The sequence below is a fragment of the Ochlerotatus camptorhynchus genome, unplaced genomic scaffold, assembly GCF_037179485.1.
Source record: "Ochlerotatus camptorhynchus isolate MF236.1 unplaced genomic scaffold, CSIRO-AGI_Acam_v1.1 ptg000782l, whole genome shotgun sequence".
Lineage (NCBI taxonomy): Eukaryota > Metazoa > Arthropoda > Insecta > Diptera > Culicidae > Ochlerotatus > Ochlerotatus camptorhynchus.
In genome coordinates this window covers 25,303-37,837 of record NW_027041247.1, presented here as the reverse complement: position 1 = coordinate 37,837, position 12,535 = coordinate 25,303, and positions in this window count along the sequence as shown.

The following is a 12,535-nucleotide window of genomic DNA, read 5'->3' as shown; positions in this document are numbered from 1 at the left end:
CAAACTGCGTGTAGAAGCACCGACTTATGATGTGGCAAATAAAATTGCTGATCACGAGTTGTTTAGTGTTGAGTACAACATCTACATCCCTTCTCGAGATGTGGAGATAGAAGGCGTGGTCTCCGACGCGAGTCTGACTGTCGAGGACTTGAAACATGCCTCGGGAACTTTTAAAAACTCGACATTTGCTACCGCGCTAGTGAAGATACTGGATGTAAGGCAACTGCATTCAGCATCTTTGCTAGACGGTAAAAAAGTTTATAAACATTCAGACTCGTTCCGGGTGACTTTCGCAGGTTCAGTTCTCCCAAACTTTGTTAAAATTGATGGTGCTTTTTTTCCGGTGCGCCTGTTTGTACAGAGGGTATATAATTGTACCAACTGCAAAAGGCTGGGACACTCGGCCAGCCATTGCGGCAACAAAACTCGTTGTGGCAAATGTGGTGAAAACCACAAAGAGGATTCTTGCCACAAAGAATCAGTAAAATGCGCTTACTGTGGGGAGAATCCTCACCCCTTGCAGGAGTGCCCGATGTACAAACAGCACTCCGATAAAGTGCAGCGTTCAATCTCTGGACGCTCCAAGCAGACATATGCTCAAATGTTGAAGGCTGCATCAGCCGTCCAAGATGCAAACCAATTTTCGGTTTTGTCAGTTGAAGAATCGGACTCTGACTCATCCGATGAAGGTGATTCTACGGTGGTACACGCACCTTCAAAAATAGACGGTTCCTCAAAAAGAAAATGCCCCTCCCCGAAAGTGCGCCGTAAGAAAACTAAAGTCACCTCCAGACGATTGCCAAATTCCCAGGGTAATGGGGATGAAAAAACAAAACCGAAGGCTCCTGTTGATCCAATCCCTGGATGCAGCAAGAATTTTCCGCCATTGCCCAACAAAGATAAAAAAAATAAAAAAGCTGCTCCTCAAACTTCTCAAAAGAAATCCAAGTCCGAACGAGGTTTGCTAGCTTTTTCGGACATTGTGGAATTCATATTAAACATGTTCAACATACAAGACCCTCTAAGAAGCTTAGTTTCTGCCTTGCTTCCAACGTTAGAATCATATCTTAAGCAATTGACTGTTTCATGGCCCCTCCTTGCATCAATCATATCTTTCGATGGATAATTCGTCGAACGAGGTTGAAGATATGATCACTGTGCTACAGTGGAACTGCCGTAGTCTAGTGCCTAAACTAGACTAGTTCAAATTTTTACTTCACAATTCTGATTGTGATATATTTGCTCTCTGTGAAACATGGCTTTCTTCCGATAAAGAACTCAACTTCCACGATTTTAACATTATGCGCCTGGATAGAGACGATTCTTATGGAGGAGTACTTTTAGGGATCAAAAAGTGCTACCCTTTCTACAAAATTTCCCTTCCTGCTCTATCCGGCGTCGAAATCGTTGCTTGCCAAATAAATGTGAAGAACAAAGATCTTTGCATAGCTTCAGTATACGTTCCACCAAGAACCTCCATTAGCCGTAGTCAACTCTGGAATCTAGTTTCGATTCTTCCATCCCCAGTATTAATTCTGGGTGATATGAACTCCCATGGTACTGGGTGGGGCGATCTATATGACGACAATAGAGCGGCTATTTTTTACGATTTATGTGACGATTTCAATTTGACTATTTTGAACACTGGTGAAGCGACACGTATAGCAAAACCTCCGGCTCGAGAAAGCCGACTCGACCTATCTTTGTGTTCAAGATCGCTATCATTGGATTGTCAGTGGAAGGTTATCAATGATCCCCATGGTAGCGATCATTTGCCAATCATCATTTCAATAAAGTGTGGCCCTCACTCTGCAGAACCATCTCGGGTTCCATTTGATCTTACAAGGAACATCGACTGGCAGAAATATGCAACGGCGGTGACAATCGGTGTCGAATCAATAGATGCGCTTCCACCATTGGAAGAATATCGATTCCTAGCCGATTTGATTTACAAAAGCTCACTGGAAGCACAAAAAAGAAAAGTTCCAAGTGCACCCTTTAAAAGGAGACCAGCCACACCTGGTTGGGACGAAGAATGCACAAAATTGTATGTAGAAAAATCTGATGCTTTCAAAGCTTTTCGTAGACACAAAACCTCCACTTACTTCGAGGAATATTCAAAGCTTGAGACAAAGCTGAAACAATTAATCAAAGCAAAAAAACGCGGTTATTGGCGCAATTTCGTCGAGGGACTCTCACGAGAAACCTCAATGAACACCTTGTGGAGGGTGGCTCGCAACATGCGTAACCGCTCATCTTTCAATGAGAGTGAAGAATACTCCAACCGATGGATATTCGATTTCGCTAAAAAGGTCTGTCCGGACTCAGTTCCAGCACAAAATATTCTTCGAGAAGCGTCTCCTAGCGGCGGCTCTCTGGATAGACCATTCTCAATGCTGGATTTCTCTATGGCTCTTCTTTCATCGAACAACTCCTCACCGGGAAGCGATATGATTAAATTCAATCTTCTGAAAAATCTCCCAGATATCGCTAAAAGACGCTTGCTAGATTTATTCAATTCCTTGCTAGAAAACAACATTGTACCGTCTGAATGGAGACAGGTCAAAGTAATAGCCATTAAAAAACCTGGCAAATCAGCGTCTGACCATAACTCATACCGTCCGATTGCTATGCTTTCGTGCATTAGGAAATTGTTGGAGAAAATGATCCTTCGGAGACTCGATCACTGGGTCGAATCAAATAACTTGCTATCAAATACACAGTTTGGGTTCCGCAAGAGCAAAGGAACAAACGATTGTCTAGCGCTGCTTTCCACAGATATTCAACTGGCCTTTGCACACAAGGAGCAATTGGCTTCAGTATTCTTGGACATTAAGGGGGCTTTTGATTCAGTTTCCATTGAAATTCTGTCAGACAATCTGCACAGATGTGGACTTTCTGGAATTTTAAATAATTTCTTGTACAATTTGTTGTCAGAAAAGCAAATGAACTTTTCCCTTGGACAACTGACAACTTCCAGAATTAGCTACATGGGCCTGCCCCAAGGCTCATGTCTCAGCCCTCTTCTTTATAACTTTTACGTCAAAGATATCGACAACTGTTTGGCACAACAATGCACGCTAAGACAACTTGCAGATGACGGTGTGGTTTCCGTAAGAGGTCCACATGCCGTGGACTTGCAAAGACCATTGCAAAATTCCTTAGATAACTTGTCTTCTTGGGCTATGAATCTAGGGATCGAATTCTCGCCGCAGAAAACTGAACTGGTAGTGTTTACTCGAAAGCGGTACCCAGCCCAAATGCAGCTTAATCTTTTGGGCAGAAACATTACCCAATCATTGTCTTTCAAGTACCTTGGGGTCTGGTTTGATTCAAAGTGCACTTGGAATGCCCATATTACGTATTTGAAGCAAAAATGTCAGCAGAGGATCAACTTTCTCCGTTCAATTTGCGGCACATGGTGGGGTGCTCATCCGGGAGACCTCATAACGCTTTATAAAACAACTATTCTCTCTGTTCTAGAGTACGGCTCTTTCTGCTTTCTCTCGGCAAGAAAAAGTCACCTAATAAAATTGGAACGAATTCAATATCGTTGTCTGCGTATTGCTCTAGGCTGTATGCACTCAACGCATAACATGAGTCTCGAGGTTCTGGCAGGAGTAACACCCCTCCAGAACCGTTTCTGGGAGCTCTCTCTCAGAATACTAATCAAATGCGGAATGACGAACACACTTATAATTGAAAATTTTGAAGAAATTCTTGGGCTGAACACACAATCTCGATTTATGAGAATCTACCACCACTACATATCATCAGATATGTGTCTTCCTTGTTATACTCCAGACCGTGTTCACTTCACCAATCGCAGTTCCTCAATTGAATATGATCTGACCATGAAACAAGCAACTCATGGGATTCCCGATCAACTTCGACCTATTATTATTCCGCGTATTTTTACTGAAAAGTACCAACAAGTCAATTGCATGAAAAGATATTTTACAGACGGGTCCCGTCTCAATGGATCCACTGGCTTCGGTGTCTTCAATGAAAACTCTAGCGCCTTCCGCAAACTTCAGGAACCTTGTTCCGTTTTGTTGCTGAGCTGGCAGCAATCAACTTCGCATTGGGGATGATTTCCAACATGCCCGCAGACCATTACTTCATCTTCTCGGATAGTCTCAGTTCCATTGAGGCTATTCGGTCGATGAAACCAAGTAGGCACTCATCTTATTTCCTTTCAAAGGTAAGGGAGCAGATGAGTGTACTGGTCGAAAGATCATATATGATTACCTTTGTATGGGTCCCCTCACATTGCTCAATCCCAGGCAATGAGAAGGCGGACTCTCTCGCGAAGGTGGGCGCGCAGGAAGGCGAATTGTATGACAGGCAAATTTCACACGATGAATTTTACCATTTAGTGCGTCAGAGTACCTTTTCGAGTTGGCAAACCGATTGGGACACTGGAAATCTTGGACGGTGGTTACATTCAATTATTCCTAATGTTTCTTCGAGAGCGTGGTTTAAAGGCTTGGGCTTAAGTCGTGACTTCATTCGCGTGATGAGTAGACTTATGTCCAACCACTACTCGCTAGATGCTCATCTCAATAGAATAAACCTCGTGGACAGCAACATCTGTCGGTGTGGAAACGGTTACGATGACATCGAACACGCAGTTTGGCAATGTACGGATAATGACGCCGCCAGAGAGCGACTTTTGAATACCGTCGAGGCCCAAGGAAGACAACCCTATGTTCCTATCAGAGACGTGTTGGCAACCCGTGATCTCTGCTATATGCAGTCCGTTTATGTCTTTCTTCAAATGTCTAGTATAAGAATTTAATTCCTTTTGTCTTTTGTCTCTCTTTATTAGTTTTTGTTTGTCTTGTCCCCGTCTCGATGAGTCTCATCGTCGCCCACTGGTCACCCACCATAGCCGGTCGAACTCCGGACGAAGCTAGAACAGCACTACCGTTCATACTGGCGACAACGCTCTGATGAGACAACGAAACCCTACCCCAAGCTCCTCCCCTGATCCTATCCTTCGAAAATGTACCCTTCTAACCTCGAGTAAGCCGCGAGTAATCGGCCCAACTCCTACTAGACATAGAATTAAGTGAATCTTGTTACACACAGTGAACAATGAATTATCGGCTCCGTAAAGCTAACGCGATTGAGCTTTCCAAATAAACGAACAAGAAAAAAAAAAAAAAGTGTTCCGCTAGAGAGGCTATTTCTCTTAAACTGGTGAAACCACACATAATCGATATCGGCTCAATGCAAAACGCATTACCCAGTTAGCTTTCTTAGGATCCCTCTCGCATGTGTTTTGTACCTGAATTAAGAACTTTCCGTACTTACATACTTTTACACTACGACCGTTTTGTTTCAAATGTTAATCTGTCGTTTTTTTTTAAATCGTTCCTTTAATACTTAAACGAATATTATAACCTGTTAAATCACTCACCTAATCAAGTATCCTGAGCATAAACTTCCACATAACAAATGAAATCAAAATAGTCATTAACTATGTTCTCATCATGTATGTAAGTTACAGTTACAACTTTTACTGAGTACGTACTACACCATTTATTTCTAAATGATATCAATCATCACACTAAATGACTATTATAAGTGAAATGTCATAACACGATAGCTCATGTAACGTAATATCAACTTGGTGTTAATCTGCACCCACTTTCCCATAATCCGTTACATTTGAAATATTTTTGTACCATTTTTAAAAATTAATTGATTCAAAGGAGATTCAAAATGATTGATTAAATCGGTGAACCGATTATTTTTAAAAAAATAATCGATTCACTAATGGCGGTAAGCTCCAACTCGGATTAACTTTTAATACCGTCCCTGTTTGGATGATCTGCGAATTGTTTGCATAGAATCGTGTTGAATAACTCTGATGTCGACATGAAAGCAGCCGGACATTCTTGACCGGGATTTAATCCGAGAGTTACCGCAAGGCAATTAATTTAGGATCAAATCTATAAGCCAACCCGCATAGTTGCATAAGTCTTAGCTGATGTCGATACCAAGGCCAAAGAAGAGAAATGAAAAGTAGGGCAAAACAACGACAGCCTGATTACATAATCTGACTGCACTATTTACTTAGGGTGCATATGCACTCGAGTAGGATAAACACGCTTACACACGACATATTTGCTTATGTAGATTAAGATTAGTTTTCCCTCTTTGTTCATCCTTCACGAAGGATAACAATCTAATGTTTAAACGTTACAAATGTTCGAATTCTTATTTGTATTGCCATATTGGATCTGAGTTACAAAAAGTAAAAAATTCATGATCATATTGAGAAATCCCGGTTCCGAAAAGGACATAGTATATGCAAAGATGAATACTAAGATGAAACTGTCGGAAGAAAAACTTTCTATTTTAGTGTCCTCTTTCACGGTCCCTTTCATCCAATGAATACCCCCCGTATTCAAGGTAATTTTGTGGTTTTGCTGCCCCCTCGGTAGAGATGAAATTTTTCGCTCATTTTTATCAAATATTTTACTTATCGGTTCGTTAATCGATTAATCGATTATTCGAATGAAAATTGGCCATCACTACATGAATGTGAAACGTCATTTCAAATATAAGGACCGTACATAAATAATGATACAATTTGAAAAGGACCGGGGCTAATCACAAATTACGTCTACACGGTAACTGAAATAAACACGAGTGTTCACCGGTTGGTATAGCTTTTGTGATATATCGGTCACCGGCCGGGGAAAGCTGGATTCTGATGCAGCTACGATGATGATGATGATGATAATGATGATGATGATGCTTGCTCTCTTCTGGTCGCTTTTATTACGGCTAGCTATCTTCTCTTTGTAAGCCGCTTACTTATTTTAATTCTTTGTAGCGTGGTGTAGTGTAAATTTACTTATATGCTGCCAGAATAACTATTCTTTTACAGTACCTCGCCACAAGATCACTGGAAACGCCTTTGTGACACAGTATTCTCCTTTTTGAAATTGTTCTTTAAGCCACTTTTTGTATGCCTTTCCTATCTTCATCATTTTCACTTGATCGTCGATCTCTCTTTGTCAGATTGACACTTTGGCGCAACGGCCCACTTAGCTTACAACAAGCCCAAAAGTTCGAACTATCTGACCTTTGTCAGATTGACACTTTGGCGCAACGGCCCACTTGGCTTATGACAAGCCCAAAAGTTCGAACTATCTGACCTTTGTCAGATTGACACTTTGCCGCAACGGCCCACTTAGCTTATAACAAGCCCAAAAGTTTGAACTATCTGACCTTTGTCAGATTGACACTTTGGCGCAACGGCCCACTTGGCTTATGACAAGCCCAAAAGTTCGTACTATCTGACCTTTGTCAGATTGACACTTTGGTGCAACAGCCCACTTGGCTTATAACAAGCCCAAAAGTTCGAACTATCTGACCTTTGTCAGATTGACACTTTGGCGCAACGGCCCACTTGGCTTAAGACAAGCCCAAAAGTTCGTACTATCTGACCTTTGTCAGATTGACACTTTGGTGCAACAGCCCACTTGGCTTATAACAAGCCCAAAAGTTCGAACTTTCTGACCTTTGTCAGATTGACACTTTGGCGCAACGGCCCACTTGGCTTATGACAAGCCCAAAAGTTCGAACTATCTGACCTTTGTCAGATTGATACTTTGGCGCAACGGCCCACTTGGCTTATAACAAGCCCAAAAGTTTGAACTATCTGACCTTTGTCAGATTGACACTTTGGCACAACGGCCCATTTGGCTTATGACAAGCCCAAAAGTTCGTACTATCTGACCTTTGTCAGATTGACACTTTGGTGCAACAGCCCACTTGGCTTATAACAAGCCCAAAAGTTCGAACTATCTGACCTTTGTCAGATTGACACTTTGGCACAACGGCCCACTTGGCTTATGACAAGCCCAAAAGTTAAACGGCGCCGGTGGTGTAGTGGTAAGCGTGATTACCTCTCACCCCAGCAGGCCTGGGTTCAATTCCAGTCGGCGCCGCCGGGATGTTCTGAGGCATAACATCTCTGATTACGCCTTCCTTCGGATGGGAAGTAAAGCCGTTGGTCCCCGGTTCATGAGTTGATGGGTCGATAGGTAGGGTCCAGGTGTGGGAGCTGCCTTCCTGGCACGTCGGTAGCATTGGTGCTCAGCACGGAAAACAAGATCGACGGAAAAAAAACAAACCAAAGGAAAAAAAAATCCCAAAAGTTCGAACTATCTAACTCTTGTCAGATTGCGTTTCGGCGCAGTGACCCACTTGAAACGCCTACTTGCGGTTCTTTGCAGTCAGATTTCGACTGACTGCTATTTGGCTTAACACCACACTATTTGACACAAAGGTCCACTGGAACTGCCAACTTGCAGTTCTTTGCAGTCAGATTTCGACTGACTGGAAGTACGCGGGCTCAAAACGTCGGAAAACGTCCTCCAAGATTCCTCTCTGGAGCCACCATGAAATGTTGCGGCCAAAAGCTACTTTCTTCTCCGGTTAGGGAGAGTCTTTCGCTTACTAGGTCAGACACTGTTTTTTGATTCTAGGAGCTACTTTTTTCTCCGGTTAAGGAGAGAAGTTTTCACTTCTAGGTCAAAAGTTCTTCTAGGAACTACTTTTTTCTCCTGTTAAGGAGAGAAGTTTTCGCTTCTAGGCCGAAGTTCTTTCGGATTCAAAAAATGAAGAATCTGGAGTAACCTACGAACTTAGTTTTTATTTTCCATTCTGTACAAAGTGATCTTACATCGATGTGTTACGTTAGCGATCTATAATTATGTAAATTAATTTCCTGTCACTATGGAATTTCCCATGTCCCTATCAATACCGAACTTTAAGCTAATTCAGGCTAGTTATAATCGAATTTGATAGAGATGAACCAGCCTAAGGCTGAAAGTCTCGTTAATAAAGGAAAAAAAAAAATAATAATCGAATTTCTACGCGGGCTAAGGGCTAATCTATGTTTTCGAGTCCTAATAAACCAATCGGTGAACACTCGTGTTTATTTCAGTTACCGTGTGGACGTAATTTGTGATTAGCCCCGGTCCTTTTCAAATTGTATCATTATTTATGTACAGTCCTTATATTTGAAATGACGTTTCACATTCATCTAGTGATGGCCAATTTTCATTCGAATAATCGATTAATCGATTAACGAACCGATAAGTAAAATATTTGATAAAAATGAGCGAAAAATTTCATCTCTACCGAGGGGGCAGCAAAACCACAAAATTACCTTGAATACGGGGGTATTCAATGGATGAAAGGGACCGTGAAAGAGGACACTAAAATAGAAAGTTTTTCTTCCGACAGTTTCATCTTAGTATTCATCTTTGCATATACTATGTCCTTTTCGGAACCGGGATTTCTCAATATGATCATGAATTTTTTACTTTTTGTAACTCAGATCCAATATGGCAATACAAATAAGAATTCGAACATTTGTAACGTTTAAACATTAGATTGTTATCCTTCGTGAAGGATGAACAAAGAGGGAAAACTAATCTTAATCTACATAAGCAAATATGTCGTGTGTAAGCGTGTTTATCCTACTCGAGTGCATATGCACCCTAAGTAAATAGTGCAGTCAGATTATGTAATCAGGCTGTCGTTGTTTTGCCCTACTTTTCATTTCTCTTCTTTGGCCTTGATATCGACATCAGCTAAGACTTATGCAACTATGCGGGTTGGCTTATAGGTTTGATCCTAAATTAATTGCCTTGCGGTAACTCTCGGATTAAATCCCGGTCAAGAATGTCCGGCTGCTTTCATGTCGACATCAGAGTTATTCAACACGATTCTATGCAAACAATTCGCAGATCATCCAAACAGGGACGGTATTAAAAGTTAATCCGAGTTGGAGCTTACCGCCATTAGTGAATCGATTATTTTTTTAAAAATAATCGGTTCACCGATTTAATCAATCATTTTGAATCTCCTTTGAATCAATTAATTTTTAAAAATGGTACAAAAATATTTCAAATGTAACGGATTATGGGAAAGTGGGTGCAGATTAACACCAAGTTGATATTACGTTACATGAGCTATCGTGTTATGACATTTCACTTATAATAGTCATTTAGTGTGATGATTGATATCATTTAGAAATAAATGGTGTAGTACGTACTCAGTAAAAGTTGTAACTGTAACTTACATACATGATGAGAACATAGTTAATGACTATTTTGATTTCATTTGTTATGTGGAAGTTTATGCTCAGGATACTTGATTAGGTGAGTGATTTAACAGGTTATAATATTCGTTTAAGTATTAAAGGAACGATTTAAAAAAAACGACAGATTAACATTTGAAACAAAACGGTCGTAGTGTAAAAGTATGTAAGTACGGAAAGTTCTTAATTCAGTTTTGTACCTAAATTAAGAACTTTCCGTACTTACATACTTTGCGAGAGGGATCCCAAGAAAGCTAATTGGGTAATGCGTTTTGCATTGAGCCGATATCGATTATGTGTGGTTTCACCAGTTTAAAAGAAATAGCCTCTCTAGCGGAACACTTGTTACCATTCTTGATAAATAGTCTGGAGCAATGGGTTATACATGGGGATATTCACTACGGATTTGCTCCTATGCTTGAAAAGGATCGACAGAACGTGGGAAAACAGGCTGATGCTAGAAATTTTGCAATTCTGCCGATATGCCCCCATGGCGATCCAGTTCATAGCAGAGAACTGATAAACCTGAAATATGCCATAAGAAGTGAATGTTTCTACTGAACTGGTTGTTTGCAGAATCCATGTTCAAGGCAAGTGATGTGCAAAGGTGAAGACAAAAAAAAAATCAATATTATATTGTAAATTCAAATGGATCGAAACAAAAATCGAATGAAAAGGATCGATTCAGTCGATTTTTGTCGTGTTTGAGATCGATTCAAAAAATAGATTAATCGAACCAAAAGAATCGATCTTTAGTGTTTCGATTCAAGATCGCCCATTTCCTTTATTTAACGTCGGTCTCTGTTCCGCAATCTAGTGCCAATAACCGACGGACATCGATTGCCATTCATTGACGACAGTCGAATGTGCAGGAAGGCAGCTTCCACACCTGCGTAGGCTATCGCACCCATTCAACACACATGGGCCGGGACCAACGGCTTTACTTCCCTTCCGAAGGAAGACGTGACCAGAGATTTTTATGCCTCAGAAAAATCCCACCGACCTCGGCTGGGATTGAACCCAGGCCCATTGGGGTGAGAAAGCAGTCACGCTTACCTCTACACCACCGGCGCCGGCTCTAATTTGTACCTACGGGTACGAATTTAGAATTTGTTCCTCGCTGACCGTTGTTAACAGCAGAGTAATTTGTACCTGTTCGAAAACGTGGAGCGTTTCCTACCTGTCACTTAGAACGAGGTTGTAGGATCGCTTTGCGATTCTTACATTCCCAAAAATTGGATTTGTGGTTTTCACCACAATTTGAAGATTTAAATTTCTTAGGATGTAGCAATTTTTAGTTCCGTGACTCCATCCCTAGCACTTACGGCACTGGGTGAAGTTTTGGAAATTTCCTCCAGTCTTCCTGAAGTGTTCCCACTTCACTCGGACATGGAGCATAAGGCTAGCTTTTTCTAATGCCTGAGGTTGTTTAGTTCACTAGACTTAAAGTGAATTAAATAAAAATAATTAGAAATCCCGTTGCGCGAATCGCCAGGACGGGATTTCATTTTCATTTTGATTATTTGGAGTGGCACAACTCCAAGTAATTTTGCCAGTTCATCTTTGATCTGATCCAGGGATTCACCACTGGGCAGTCCTTTAATGACAATCTTGAACACACATTCAGTTTTGGTGTCGTCAGTAAAAAAATTGTGCGTATCTTAGTAAGATACTTGAGAAGACATTTAAATCCGTCCAAGGTTTCAGCCAATACACGGCATCCACCCCGACGTCCAATTTGTAGTGAAAACCGAGGGGGACGACTCTATCTACGTTACAGGAAAGATTGTGTTTTGCTGTGGCTAGCTGCGTGCACGCTGAATAGATAAAGGGTGTCCACGATGAAATTGCCACACACAAAATTGATTCGCAAAATTCGAGTTTTCATCCGATTGCCATCAAATTTTCAGGGATTGAGAAATAACTATTAAACTTCATTTTACCATTTTACTCGTATTTTATTTACAGTCCATACGCAAATGCCCGCACCTTGGCCTTAATCCCGGCCATAAGATTCTGCACAACCTGTGAATCAACCGTTTTTTGCATGTAAACCCTTACTTTCTTCAGTTCCTCGACTGTCTTCACTACCTTAGGTCGTTTAAGAAGGTGCTGCTTCATAATCGCCCAGTACTTCTCGATGGGGCGGAGCTCCGGAGTGTTGGGAGGGTTGAACATTTTCGGCACGAAATTGACCTTATTGTCCGCATACCACTTCAGCACGTCCTTGGAGTAGTGGCATGAGGCCAAATCCGGCCAGAAGATTGTTGGGACGTTGTGGGCCTTCAGGAGAGGAAGCAGTCGCTTCTGGAGGCACTCTTTTATGTACACCTGTCCGTTCATCGTGTCCTGGGTCACGAAAGGTGCACTCCGCTTCCCGCACGTGCAGATGGCTTGCCAAAC